This window comes from Aythya ferina (genome assembly GCF_964211825.1).
Source record: "Aythya ferina genome assembly, chromosome: 12".
NCBI classification, from domain to species: Eukaryota; Metazoa; Chordata; class Aves; order Anseriformes; family Anatidae; genus Aythya; species Aythya ferina.
The window spans coordinates 7,456,700-7,470,954 of record NC_140308.1 but is presented as its reverse complement, the minus strand read 5'-3'; the positions used below and the strand labels follow the sequence as shown (position 1 = coordinate 7,470,954).

The window sequence follows — 14,255 nt, the reverse complement described above, 5'->3', positions numbered from 1 at the left end:
GTTGAAAAGAAAGCTTTATCCTTCTTGTCTGAGGCCCCAGTTTAAAAAGGGTATTTATCTACGGGGTTAACTTCATCAGCTCTACTAACTGCACTCCAGTGAGAGATAAGAAGATAATTAAAATTACCGCCATGCTTAATCAACTTGCCAGCATAGGGATACTCTCTTGAATTGGGGCACAATTAAATTAAGCTTAACTTCTTCCAAATATATGCAAGAAGTAGACATCTGGCAAAGTCTAGCTGAAAAAGCACAGAGCTGCATTATGACAATCTCCAAGGACAAAGGAAATGGAAAGTGAAAGGGTATCAGAGAGCAAGACTTCTGCCAAGTCCTTCAGTATTTGTTTTGCAATGCAGACTACCAATCACAAAAAATACTAAACTACTGATTTCACTCATTTATTGCTAAATCATTCAACTAGTGATTTCACTAGTTTACCCATAGCATACATAGGTATGAAAACATATGCATGTATGCTAATGTACCTTATTTTAGAATGTTTCAGTAAGCATCTCTAACTGTTGTTTCAAAACAATTTACAACTGCAATTAAAGGGTCTGAAAGTGATATAAAAGGAAGCAGACTAATTGAGCTAATCACAGACAAGATCAAGGCCCTCTGGCCTTGAAATCTATAGCTCCATGAAAAGAAGTCTTTGAATATTTGCTGAATCTAGGGATATTAATAATCAGCAGTTACAGTTCTGTCCATTTACAAGAGGCATCAAAGAATTAGTTTTTACAATATGCCTGGAAGGTAAACTGCAGAATCTCTATTAATTTTACGAAACAGAAAGTCGAGAGGACAGTCAGAACTAATCAGAGCCAGATTATATGTTGCAAATTTCTGTTTCCTAATCTTGTATGAGAATATCTCTGGGCATCTGCTAAAAGCTCACTGAAGATGAAAAGGCCTGATGAAAAGAGCATGACTGGCAGTTGTACTCTCACACTCTGATAAGTCAGAATGCTTTAAAATAATTTAGAGTGAAAGTAAATAATTATATTTTCTTATTTTTATTTTCTACAGTAGACACCTTGAAGAACCCTTTCAGATATGCAACCCACATTTCAGAAGTGCTTTACGTAGTAAAATCACTACTAGGAGCTGAAATCTAGGACCTGCTAAGGGCTCTTCCACCTCTACTCACGTGGAATTTGCCTCTGCTTTTCCTCTTATCTTTCAAACTGGAAAAAATACATCTTTTAATTTCTCTGTTCTGTTCAGGATGTTTTTCACAACTCTGGGTTGTGAAGCCAGAGTTCCCATGGACATAGAATCAGAGGCACGCTTAAGGTTTTATAGGTACTTCTGAAGTTCTGGAAAATCTTTCAAAAGCTGTATAGTTTTAGCCATGCTGAATTGCTACTATCTTCAGATCTAATTCATTCCAGCAGTTGATTTGCACTTTATCCAGTGTGACCAGACTTCTCCCATAGGAAAATCTATGGTTCTAGCTTACTTAGAATTTTGTAATTTTTATTCCCACAGTGGCATAAAAGTGGGTCACTTTGAATCTTGTTTACAGTAGCTTCACAAACTTATTCATTGGTTTTATCATGCAGATGGTTGCATGTAAGAAAACATATTTGTTAAATGTAAATTTTAACTGCTTGGAGTCTCTATCTCTACGTAATATCTAGCCTAATGTCACCACAGGACAACATTTATGTTTTCATTTAAAAATAAAGTAAGCAGATGGGACTTCTCGCATCCATAGAGTGGTAAATTAAAAATAAAAGTAACCATTTTTTTAATGCTGTACTCTGCTGGGATGAGAGTTTGGCATTATGACATCTGGTCTAATTTGAGTATTCCAGTAGCTGCTTTATAGCATTTACTAAAACACTGAAATGAAGCCTGCTGATATTATCTTTGCATAATCCATGTGAACATGCAAACCCCATAGAGTGAGCCTGTCCTTCCCCACTTCTCAGTAAAACAAAAAACTCCAGTACAGACTTCATTGCTTTCATGGCATATATCAATAGTCACTATAGTTGAAACACTATCCTAAAAAGCTAAAACTTACCTTTGTACCCCATTGGCTTCATACAAAGTCCATTTGAGATTATATGTCAATTAATACAATGGGAAATGGAGGGGAAACAGAGATGCCAGTCTCTCAATTTGTATCTTTGAAAACTTCCTCCCAAGTAAACAGCTTTTTCTCAGTAATATTTAGCACTAATTTTCTGTGAATCTTCCAACCATTAGGACAAGTTATTAAGATTCCAGTGAAAATTCAAAGTGTTTCTTCTATAGGTAGAGGTCTTATGGTGCCAAGAAACTACCAATAGTAACTTAATCTTTGACCTTTAATACTAAACTATTAAAATCTATCATCTTTAACTAGACACAAAGCATAACTAGTACATGATTAAAGTTTGAGAATTCAACATACCATGCTGTAGATATGCTATAAAATTGAAATGCCTCTTTTATCAAAATATAAAATCCAAGTAAACACACTAAATAGATAAATGCACAGATTGTGTTTCTCAGGAAATAATGCCTTTTGTTCTATTATGGAATAAAAAAGGTTCTCGTTTGTAAGTCATTGACTCTAATCTAGTCAAAAATATTATCTACCAGAAACTGCTGCAGTTGCTAGTTGTTTCCAGACCAAATCTTAGAAAGAAAATGTAGGCAAACTTCTCATTCAGGGGTAAAGCAATCTAGTAGATATATTCCTGGACAGACTTTGCAGAACTGAGCTCCATTCTTTGCTTGACTGCTGGCTGAACTGATGGCAAGTCATAGCTGTGCTATTTCCATAAAATGCATAAGATTCTCCATCTGTTAAAAAGGAATAAAGTTAGTTGTAGTAACACTTCTAGATGGTATTTATATGGTGCTTTGAAAAAAAAAAAACCTGCTGTGGTTTGGTGGTGGTGGCGGGGGGGCGGGGGAGGATGCTGTTCTCCAACAAGTAGTTCATCAGACAGTGAGAGACTGTGCTTGTCTCAGCATTTGGTTTCAGTTTGGCATTGACAATCAGGAGGAACCCTCTGACCTTCTGGACATGACAGATGACTTTAGCTCCAACTCTGTACACCCCATTACCTTTTCACAAGCACCAACCATACTTAGAAAGGATAAATTCTCCTGGATTTTCAGGAAGATGCTTTTGGCAATCTATCATAGAACCACAGAATGGGTTCTATGCAGTTTGGGTTGGAAGAGACCTTAAAAACCATCTCGTTCCAACCCCCCCTGCTCTGGGTAGGGATTTCACCCATTTCACCCAGGGCCTTGTCCAATCTGGTCTTGAACACCTCCGGGGATGGGGCATCGGCTACTTCTCAAGACAGTCTAGCCCAAATATAACTTCTTTTTCTATACTTTCATAACTTAACACTGTTACCAAACTGAGAGTAAATAGATTTTTTTCAGTAAGATTGTATTAGGGCTTCATAAGCATTTATGTTCTGCTTCTAGCTAAGGAGGATGAACAATTATACTAAGTGATATGAGAAAATAGCAAGCCATGTGTTTATTCAAAGGCTATACAATTACTTTAGTTGATATTTTTATTCTGTGACAATAATGATACCAGATTTTACACAAATATGCTACTCAGTGAACGTTGTGTTTGCTGGTATTTAAAGGAATTGTATCAAGAGACAAAAGAGCATCTGATTCAGTCTTAGGTGTCATAAAAATTTGCTGTACAAGAAGATATACAATGAATAAATTTACTATATCGTCTTACTCGGGTAATCCTATATGTATAGTGACCCTGTAACTGGGGCTCTATGCAGGTGCAGGGCAACATCTAAATTCATGCAACTTTAGAATTAGGACTGAATATGGAAAAGGAACTTTTGTCCTGAATCAGCCATCACGTCTGTACTTTTATTTGCAGTAGTGAGCATATCATGTTCAAAAGACTTTGAGTTATCTTCTTTCCAGAAGACACCTAACTGCATTCCATATTAGCATTAGTCAAAAACAAACCTTTTTCATGAAGAATTCAGAACAAAGAATTTGATTTTCCTTTTTCCTTTTCAGGTTAGCTTTTATGGAGAACATAAAGAACTGGAATGCAAATGCAAGCATGTACAGAGGGCCAGTTAAGGTACTCATTCAGAAACCTGAAGGATCAGCTATGTCTTAAATAACACCTCCTTCTGTGGACTTAAGGTAGGGAGAAATGCTCACCATCTTTCAGGGTTTCTTTTGGAAAAAAAAAATGTAAAAATTCTTTCTTTTAAACAGATGGCTAAAAAGTAGCTGTTTCCTCTTCTCCCCTCATTTATCTCAGTAGCTAAACTACTCACTGAAGAGGTAGAGTACTTCAGTTCACAGCTTCTTCTATCCCGGGAATTGAAATTCAAATTTAAATCCTTATCTGTCTTTCTAGAGAGTGCTTCATCACCACTGTATGTTGCACCATGTGTATATCTGTACGTATGCAAGAGAGCATTTTTCTCAGTCTTTTTAGGGAAAGAGTTTATTTTGCATGACATACTAATTAGGGAGCAGGTGCACCCCTTTGCAGTCTAAGCTCATAGTTAGAACACTTTCCTGGATGGGAGGAAAAATATAGATACCCTAAAACACAGGAATTAATTCAAAACAGACCTCCTGCACTGTGCTTTGTTCTGAGGACTGGATAAAAAGAGTTACCAATGATTACCACTCTTGTATTCCTCTAATACTACATTTTAGAGTTCTCGTGAAATTAAAATAGAGCATTTTGTACTGAAACAGTTTTTTTTTCTTTATTACTAATAGAAAAAATAGAAGCTGATCTTTGCAATAGCATTCCCATATAGACTCCAGAGAGATATTTTATTGTCTTTAGGGCAAGAACTAATTCAGAGAAAGGCTCTTTTGTTCACCATCTATGATCTTGACCTTGACCTGGAAAGTCTATCCTCAGTGTTGCATGTGGGGCAATTAAGCTTCTGTGAAGCAAAACATCCCTATCATAGCAAAATATGTCAAGTGTATCAGAGCTCAAACCTCCAATCTCATTTTATTCTTTTTAAATGAGCCAAGCTGCTTAAAATTAACTTGAATGAACAGAGAACAAAAGCATTTAATAGCTCTGAGAAACTTAAGTTTCTTTACTCTGTTTTGTGTTGTTAGGATGTTTATTTGTTTGTTTGTTGTGGGGTGAGCACATTTCCAAAGACATAGATTTCCAACGCCAGCCACGGGGCTCAGACGTTTCATTTAACTGAGCTACACTGGCCTAAGGAGTTCCTGTGCACCTCCTGAATCTTTTAGCTGTTAGTAACAGCTCATGTGCTTGCTAATAGCCTTCTCTTCTTTTGAATTAATATAAGGTAGGGGAAACCGCAGAGGAACAGGCTGTTGCATTTTACCTGGGGAGGCAGGCTGGAGTGCACATATGTACACACTGGCCCTTTATGGCAGCTCAGCTGATGGAAGTTCCTTACTACCTTTCTAGAGCCAAGTGGTTAATACACTGATCACCCCTATCCTTTAACAGACTGTGGTTGGGTGAAAGGTGGGAAGCATGCCCAACCAGAGCACATGTTGAACAAATTATGGTCAGACAGCTCAACAATTTTTTTTTCACAAAGCAAAGATGCTTTAAAATTCACGGGTCCTCAAGAGGACACTAAAGGAGCATAACACAAAATCCTTGATATTCTGTTTTCTGTCAGTAGTGTCTGACCACAATAAAGGTTTGCACATCTCCAAAAGCTGCAGGTAATCATTGTTTTGCTGAGATCTATACTTAAACATACTAACATTTAAATTCATTTATTGTTTCTGCTGACTCCCTAGCAGGTGCTATTTTTACCGTAAGTTCATAAGGGATTGTTAGGGAATTTGGTCACTGTTATACACAGGAGTATAACATTCATTTCAGGTCCCCAAAATGTTCAATCTGTTTTGCTAAAGCCTCATTTTGTTATATATCCAGTGCATCCAGAAGCCCTTTTTATCTTAAGTCTTTGAAAATAAGAAAGTTTACAACAGGAAAAAATGCTGAAAATGACATGTAACTCAGCTTATCATTTTCCTTGTAAAATCAATGCTTCTAGAATGCTGGATCCCAGAGTTTTGCAATTTTTCATTGATCTCATTCACCCTGTTTCCCATGAGAGCTTTTCTGAAATACTGCTATTGAGTAACATTCTTGCTAGTATGAAGGGAATAGAGAAGGAAAAACCTTTGCTGGTTGAGTAAAATGCAGAATGACACAAAACATCCAATTCAGCCTCCTTTAGGGTGTTTAAGACACAGAACTCATTTTTCTGGATGAAAAGCAGACAGTGACACTGCCAGCAGCAACTGTGTCAGCTCAGGTTCTCCCAGCAGAAGGGACATACAGGGTGGCTGGAGTGGGAAACACAACAGATGCCACAAATGGAAGTGCTCATTTAGAGCCCACATTTTAGATAAAATGAGACGTGGGGCATATAAAACTTAACATTGACTCCTCGGAATATAACAAACACAATTGTTCACTAATGAGAAGTATAGAACAACAGAGATCTATTTAAAATGGGGATCCTAGCTTATTTTCAGAGCATCTAGATGTGGGTGAATAATGAATGGTTTACCCACAAAACTATTCAAGAGAAAAATTAGGGAAGAATAAAAGGGAAATGTTTTTGAGCAGCAAAAAACCTTTCCCCCCCTCCCAGAATAATAAATTACATAGTAATTGCATTATATGCCATTTAGTTAACCAAAATGCTTCATATCCTATTTTATATTTATCCTCATTAAAAAAGTCTATTGTATCTCTTTTTAAAGGAAAAAAATAGAGACATTTTTTAAGAACCTAAATATCGGAGCTAAATATATATTTTAAAGAAGAAAAAAAAGTAATTTTGAAGACTCATGCACAATACAAAAATACATCATTTCAAGTTCAACTACATAAGCCTTTTATACTCCTTTTGATAAAATAGAAATTAATTTTAAAGACAAAATATTTAAAAATAAATGTTTCAAATATGACTGCCTTGCAGAGTTTACAATCAATTAAAATAAAATTAATCACATTTTTTCAAATTAATTTAAGCATATTTGGATGCTCCTCAAGCCTTTAAAATAAGTGACAGATATTGATTAAGTTTAGCAGTTTCCCAGCACTTACTTGTTATTGGAATGGTTCTGTGAACAAAGCTGTTTGTGTTAACTTGGGACTAATTAATAAAGCAGTGCCTGCCACGATCTGTAGATCATCAAAACCCTGATTAGGAGGGCTACAGTGACTTTGTTTCTCTGTATATATAAAGTGATCATTTCCACTGCCTACTATAGAAACAAAAATTTACCTACAAAACCTACCTGATTCTTAAAGGAAAGGAGAATATGTGAATTGCTAGCTACAGCTAAGGAAAAGTTCTTTTTCTTTTTTAACCTATTTTTAATTTTTTTTTTTAGTGATTACATTCTGTCAATCTACTTATAAAGGTGACAGACGCTTCATTCTTATTATATATATTATTCTCTAATAGGTTCTACCATAATACCTTTTACCTGAAGTTTAGTATATTCTCTAGATTGTTGCTCAATTAGAATGTGCTATGTCTGCTTACCTGCACTAGAAAAGTGCAGGAATCTATATACAGCAACAAGGCAAAAAGATATGGAAAGGTCTATGGCCCTGCATTATTGCTGGCGTACTTAGCAAACACTAGGTTACTGCCGCTTGAAGCCCAGACAGAGAACTGCAGTTGCTTGTGTTTTCTCGGGAATGCTGTTTCTCCATTCATGCCTCTTCTTTTACTTTGAACTCATACATGCAATCAGTCTCTTAAATCCCTCAGATGTTAATCCATAAAGCAGTTACCTGGTGGCCCTCCCATCATCTTCATGTGAGCCTCAGATGTGGCTTGAATATGCTACAGCTCTGCATAAGGTGAGTTACATATGGGTGAGTGGCAGAAGAGAGGTGCAAATAGCTTGAGATGGGCAACGACGAAGATTACAAACAGCACTTACATGTCATTGTTTCCATGACCTGTTTCATTTTATGAGTGGTCAGGAGTTAAAAATACTGTTCTGCCTGCTGCACAGTTTGCTTATGATTCAGGCAGACTATGTCTGTCAGAGAGAAGTATAGGCAAATACAGCTAGATTAGACGTGCCAAGGCTGACTTCCACCGGGGCATGCTTTGTACAGCTTCTCTTGCATTTAGCTCACCTGGAAAAGCTGTTGTTTCCAGACCACCAGAGTCCCAGGATGAACCTCAGCTGTGGTAACATTTAGGATGCATGCACAGCTATTCTGGGTCCTGCATGGGAAATTCTGCTAATTGGGTAAACCCACTGTAGTGTACAGGCACCAACTGGCAGACACAACTTTCACAATGAGAGAGATCCATAATTTTCAAATGTAACTAACAATTTCTGACAATAAAGCAGAAACACGAGCCAAGATGCTGGCACTTCTTCTTGTCACCTCTTTCAAGCACAGTAACTAGAATTTGCATTTGTTTCTTTTCCAAAAGCAGTAACTTATTTTATAAAGTAGGCATTTAATACATACATACATTTTCTTTGGCACAATTTTATTTTTAAACCAAAGTCTCTGAAGAGTTTAGTCTCGTCTCTTTTAAGAAAAGAACCTGAACAATATTTAATTAAAATTGTATCCAACCACAGAAATGTTATTATCCATAGGCACTGAGATCAGAATTGTCTCAAAAAGGGTAAATAACATAATTGTGATAAAGGAAGGTGAAGATGATGGAATTATACAAAATTATGAGTGACAGACACGGTAAAACAAAAATTCATGTTTAAACTTTCTTATAGTAATAAAAGGAAGGTCAGTGAATTGGAAAGGTAGTGCATTTCAAACCCACAAAAGCAAACAGTTTATTAACATACAGCCTAGCTGCCCGTCGTCATTCATGATACAGCATCGTGGTTACACAGACTGTAACTGACTACATCTGTGTCTCCCTTGTGCAGTGCATACCCCTGGCTATTAGCGCTCCTTGGAGGGGAATGTACATTTTTTCATTTTTAGATCATGCCCTGGGCTACGATACATAGGATATTTATCACTTTTACCCTGCAGGTTAAACTTCATACAGAAGTCTGTGTATGGTCAATCCAGAAAAACATTTTTAGAATGAAAGTATTCTTATTTGGCACTTGGCTTTGGGCATAAATCTTTAAAGATAAAAAGAAAAAAAAAAAAGGAAAGAAAATTGGAAGGGAGGTGTGTAAACACTGATTTAAGCATTGGGAGGGAGCTGGTAGACCAAGTAGGGATAGCTTTTCCAGATAACCTAAATTCGTTATTCTGGTTCCCTCGTGCAAACTTCACAGAGAGCCAAGGGGCAGATGAAGAAGCATTCACCTGAGCTGGTGCTGTCGTACAGCACTGTGCAGCACTGTGGAGGATGCTAGTTCAAACTCCGACTGGCGAATTGCTGTGATAGCACAGAGTTAGCTCTGAGCTGAGACCATCTGCCTCTCAGCAGCACACATTAGGCAGCCCAGCACCATGTTGATGTAAACATACTGCTTTACGTTCTGGAACCAGCTCCTGCACAGTTGTTCAGTGCACCACTGTGTGGCAAAGACTGGCCCCCCTCTCTCTTCTCTTAAAAACCTCTCTTTTAAGACTTGTTTTTTTTTTTTTTTCCCCAGTATTTTTTTTGTGGGAGTCCTTAATCATTTCTTGTCAGAACAAGTTTCATAGGCTGTCTGGGAAAGGACATAGAGTCATTAAAGTTAGCAGTTCTGACGTTGTTTCTTAACAGCCCCTAAGCGTCACTTGATGGATGGCTGTCTGGAATGATACCCTCCTTCCTGCTGATGTTCCTGACCAAACCCAAGTGATACAAAATGTCTCAGAATCCCAGCAGTCATCTATTAGCAATAAATTATGACATGGCACTCCAGATTTTTTGCAGTCATCTACAATACACTAATCCTGTATAGGATTTGTAAAGGATTAGACATTATATGGATAACATGCACATCTACAGTTCTCTTAGATAAGAGAAAAAGAAAAAGACCCCAGGAGTAGGATTTTGTGTTAGGGTCAGAATGAAATTTCCTCTCAGTGGATCAATAATTCAGGGCAGAGCGATGGACTAGGTGACCTCTTTAAAGTCCTTTCAGGTTTAGGGTTTTGCCCATTCCCTTTTTGACTCCCCCTGACGTTTTGTTAATAAATAGGTTTTTGAAATTTCTGTGAAACATCTGTTAGCGTCCACAGCCAAAAGAAGTGTGATGGAGAAGCTAAACTATAGGCCCACTCAGCTAAAACAATTCCTATGGGGTTTTTGGCCATTATAATAAAACAAAGAAGTGGAGAAGTCATTTGGAAACTTACTTTACACCAAGAAAAGAGTTAATTTAAAAAACACAACTTGAATTTTATGAGGATAATTCATATCAAATATTATATAGGCAGAAGCTGCTCTATTTCATTCAGCTTCTGGAGAAAAATAATTATGCTCTTTACAATTTGAAGTGCATTTGTATTCCTTCCAAACAGTCCTATTACAACAAATGAAGTACTTACTATACATCTTTTTCCTGCTACTTTTCAACTTAAATTTAATTTTCACATAGATTTATTTAAAACAATTCTCAATGTGACTCAGCCAAATGATGAATTTATGGAAGGTTTAGTAAATGTGTAATCTAGTTGAAGTTAAAAATTGCTACTTTGTAATTCCGTGCCTAAATGAAATTATCCATTGCAGCCAGCTATTGTGCATCCGTTTACAGCCTATTCCTTGTGGTAAAAATTCAGTCTATAACTGAAAGAAAACATAATGCAAATGTTTTGCAAACAGAAAAATGTATATATACATATGTAATATTAGTATTAAGCAAATGTTTTAATTTCTTTTTTCTGTTCTCTGAGCCTGCGCTAGCAGATATGTGTGTATAAATTTTGTATATGCAGAGAATACATTGTACATATTCATGGTCCTATTTTTTGCATATAATAAATGACTGTCTCTGTCCAAAAATAAATAGAGTCTGAATTTAAGAAAAAAAGTTAAATCAAATCAATGTTGCAAAGCATAAAAATATTTGAAATGTGATCTCACTGCACAAAAGGTTTGTGACTTGTATCGATAATAGAGCAGACTGTGCATGAACTTTGCTTCGGGCAAACTGTGAGACTGCTTTTTGCTTCATTGTCGGCACAAAATCAGCACTTATGCCAGACTCAGGTCTAAAATCAGCCTATATCTGATAAAGAGTATGGTGTAATCAGCCTGACTGAGCTTGCATTTAGCAGGAGATATGTATGAGTTTACCATTTTTAAAGAGCAGGCCCCAGTATTTTCTGAGAGAGAATGTGGCACTAAGGTTTCAGATGGATGCCCAGCATGGAAGGACACTCCGCTCTTAATTAACTGCTCTTTAATCAGCAATTTTGACTTAGAAGCCATACTAAGTTTGATTAGGATAAAGTTCATTGCTTCTACACAAATATATTAAAACCAAGCTAGTAAATTCTCTGTTCGTGTCACCACATCTATGTACCAGCTATGTACACGTTGTTTAATCCAAAACCCAGTGCATAAAATTTGTGGAGAAGCTTCAGAGTATTTCTTACTGCAGTAGTGCTTCATGCTATTTATTCTGTAATGTCCTGATTCAGATAGTGGGATTTCCATTACACTCCTTGCAAGAATTAGTGGAAACATGGAAAGACTTAATTCCACATCCACAAAGATTACCAGGCTCCCAAAGTCAGAATGCATTCCAGATTGCATTATAGCCCATACAACATGCAAATTAGACTTCAGTTGTATAAATTACTGAGAGTGAGACTACTTTATTCTTTCTTTCAACAAGACTAAAAAAATCACAAACTGTTTCATCTTCTTTTCCCACTATTTTCATTTTTGATGTTAAAAGGTTGACAGCTGCACACTACGGAGATAGGCTTACAGCAAAATTACGACAAGCTAAGTGAGTGAACATGCCAGCTCTTTTGAGGTAACTGTCTCTGAGCATGCTTTTAACCCACAGCACCTCACGGCAGAGGCAGTAGAGCTTATCCATCTTCCGCTGAGGGGTCACCTAACTTGTGTGTGTTTCAGGGAAGATGCTGAACCCTGCCAGTTACCACAGAGTGTTTAACTCCATGTAAGCTCATACCCTACGTTACCCTGTAATAACTTCTTCATGACTATGATGTTACTCTTTGATACAGGATTAATGAAGTGCAGCAAATACTCAGCTATTGATTATAAGGACTCATTTTTCATTGTTAGTATCTCCTGCCTACTATTAAGCTATACAGCACAGTGAAGTCTGGAACTTAAAACAGTGCCACATTCCAAAAAAAGAGAATTCAGAACTCTTTTGCCTATTGTTGCCTTGATTGCTTTAAACCAGACAGAATGTACTGAGAAACAGCTGAAAGTTTTTGATTTTTGATTAAGCCATAGGTTTTAACCTGATCTTGTTTTATAATCCTTTAAACTGTGCATCTGAAGTTTCCAGCAAGCATTTTATTGCAACAGTTGTCCATTGAAAAAAAGTGGCTTTAGGTCATGCAACCAGCATTTCCTGAAAAATGTCACAAAGGTATCTGGAGCTCCTGATAGTTCAGCTACTGACTTCCTCAAATTTTGTAGGTTCCCCACATGGCAGCACAAGGGGTTTCTTTCTTTGGAGAATGTTATACTCATGATATACAGTTCCAAAATCATACTGAAGCCTGGACTTATATGAAAGCCTCCAGAGTTCCCAGATTCTTCAAAAGGCTCATGAAATCTTTGAAGCTAATAGCACCTTCTGTTTTGTCTTCTGTATTCAGTGATATGGAAGGTAGACAAGGCATTTGGGTTTTGTTATTTTGAAACAAGCCTGTAAAAGAGGCCTGCCATAAACAAAGCTTATGAATAAATGAATGCATCTGACAAAGAAGTTAATGATCACATGGACTGAGCCCAAATTCTTGATCAATGAATCATGTAGGCTGCTTTGTTTAGGCTTTGGCAAATCAATATTCCATTTTGTTAAACAAGTAAAATAGATTTTTTTGTGGGGGTGCTCTAGATTAATTTTTAAATATAAAGTGTCAGACAGAAAATCTGAAAGGGTGCTTGAGAGCTCTGCTTGGAACTTTTCAAAATTCTTACTTCTTTGTATGCTTCTTACCAGGTGACAACACACACCAGATGACCAGTTAAGGGAAAGAAATAGTAAAATTTAAAAGACTATATTACAGCTACAGAGCTGTAAAAGAGCTCATGACATTGCAGAATTATTAGTACAGTATAATTATGTTCCTGTATTAGATTACTAATAAGTGAAGTGGAATTGGTAAACATTAGGACAGCCTTCATTATTTTCTCTTCCTGGGCTTATAACACCCAGGACATTAGAAAATAAAAACAGCAAATTCGTGGAAGTTCTTCTTTTTGTCTTTGTCATATTGTATTGGAGCTTTATTAGATGCAGGAGACATACCACACCTGTAGTGACATACCCCCTCAGTGACATACCACACCTGCAGTGGGCAAAGCAATTCCAATACATAGGCCTTTGGGTTTTGATGATAGCACAAAGGTCAAGACTCCTAAAGGGATTTAGGTATATAATGATGGCAGATGTACCCTTCTCATGTGCTAGGAAATAAGCTTAGTCTGAATGGTAGATATTTTCTATCCAGCAGCAAAGTTATGCCAATTTCATATGAAGAGACTTAGTTAAGTAACTACTGTATGTTCCTGATGGGAGGCTGAAGGCTCAAACTAGTAACTAGCTTTCAAGAGAACTTGACTGGTTGGCTTTTGAAATTTTCTCCTGCAGTATCAGATGTATCAGCAGTATGAATATCCAGATACCTCTTCTAATTCTTGCCCTCACAGCACTTTCAAAACTGATAGAGCAGATTAGGCAATTAGCTCCTGCTGAAAGGCAATGGACTCTAGCTCTCTAGTTTATATTATGCTTAACTATTTACATATTCAGGACATCTAGGTGCACTTTGAATGCCTTTATAGCTCCCTAATTCTGACCCCCGAAATGTTGGGTCAGAACTGGGACTGTGAAGCATGGGTGTATTGCTGAGTTTGCACCCGTCCACTTGGTGAAGCTAGCTACTGAAATTCCTGACTCTACGGCTCAATGAGTGAACAAAACTCTATCTTGGGAAAAGAAGAGAAAGTTTCTAGTATTGTCAAGAAAATGACAGTGTCCTGCAGTTGATATTGCCAGAATGATATTCCTGAAACATAGCTCCTGGATAGATTTAAGTAGAGACAAAATGCCATATCTGATTACAAAGATCAGAGTGGTCTGCTTCTGCAACG

The 14,255-nt window shown here is 37.0% G+C and overlaps 2 long non-coding RNA genes across 4 annotated transcripts in view; one reads left to right on the top strand and one right to left on the bottom strand.

The window, feature by feature from the left end:
• The window catches only part of LOC311443649, a 295,691-nt gene extending 284,717 nt beyond the window's left edge, over positions 1-10,974 (top strand). For both annotated transcript variants that reach the window (XR_014697376.1, XR_014697377.1), the window contains exons 6-8: positions 4,018-4,149; positions 7,770-7,861; positions 9,720-10,974. This is a non-coding gene — a long non-coding RNA (uncharacterized lncRNA). The remainder of the gene's footprint in view (positions 1-4,017; positions 4,150-7,769; positions 7,862-9,719) is intronic.
• LOC311443650 overlaps positions 1-14,255 on the bottom strand; it is a 198,774-nt gene that overhangs the window by 4,399 nt on the left and 180,120 nt on the right. For both annotated transcript variants that reach the window (XR_014697379.1, XR_014697380.1), the window contains exon 3: positions 2,036-2,802. This is a non-coding gene — a long non-coding RNA (uncharacterized lncRNA). The remainder of the gene's footprint in view (positions 1-2,035; positions 2,803-14,255) is intronic.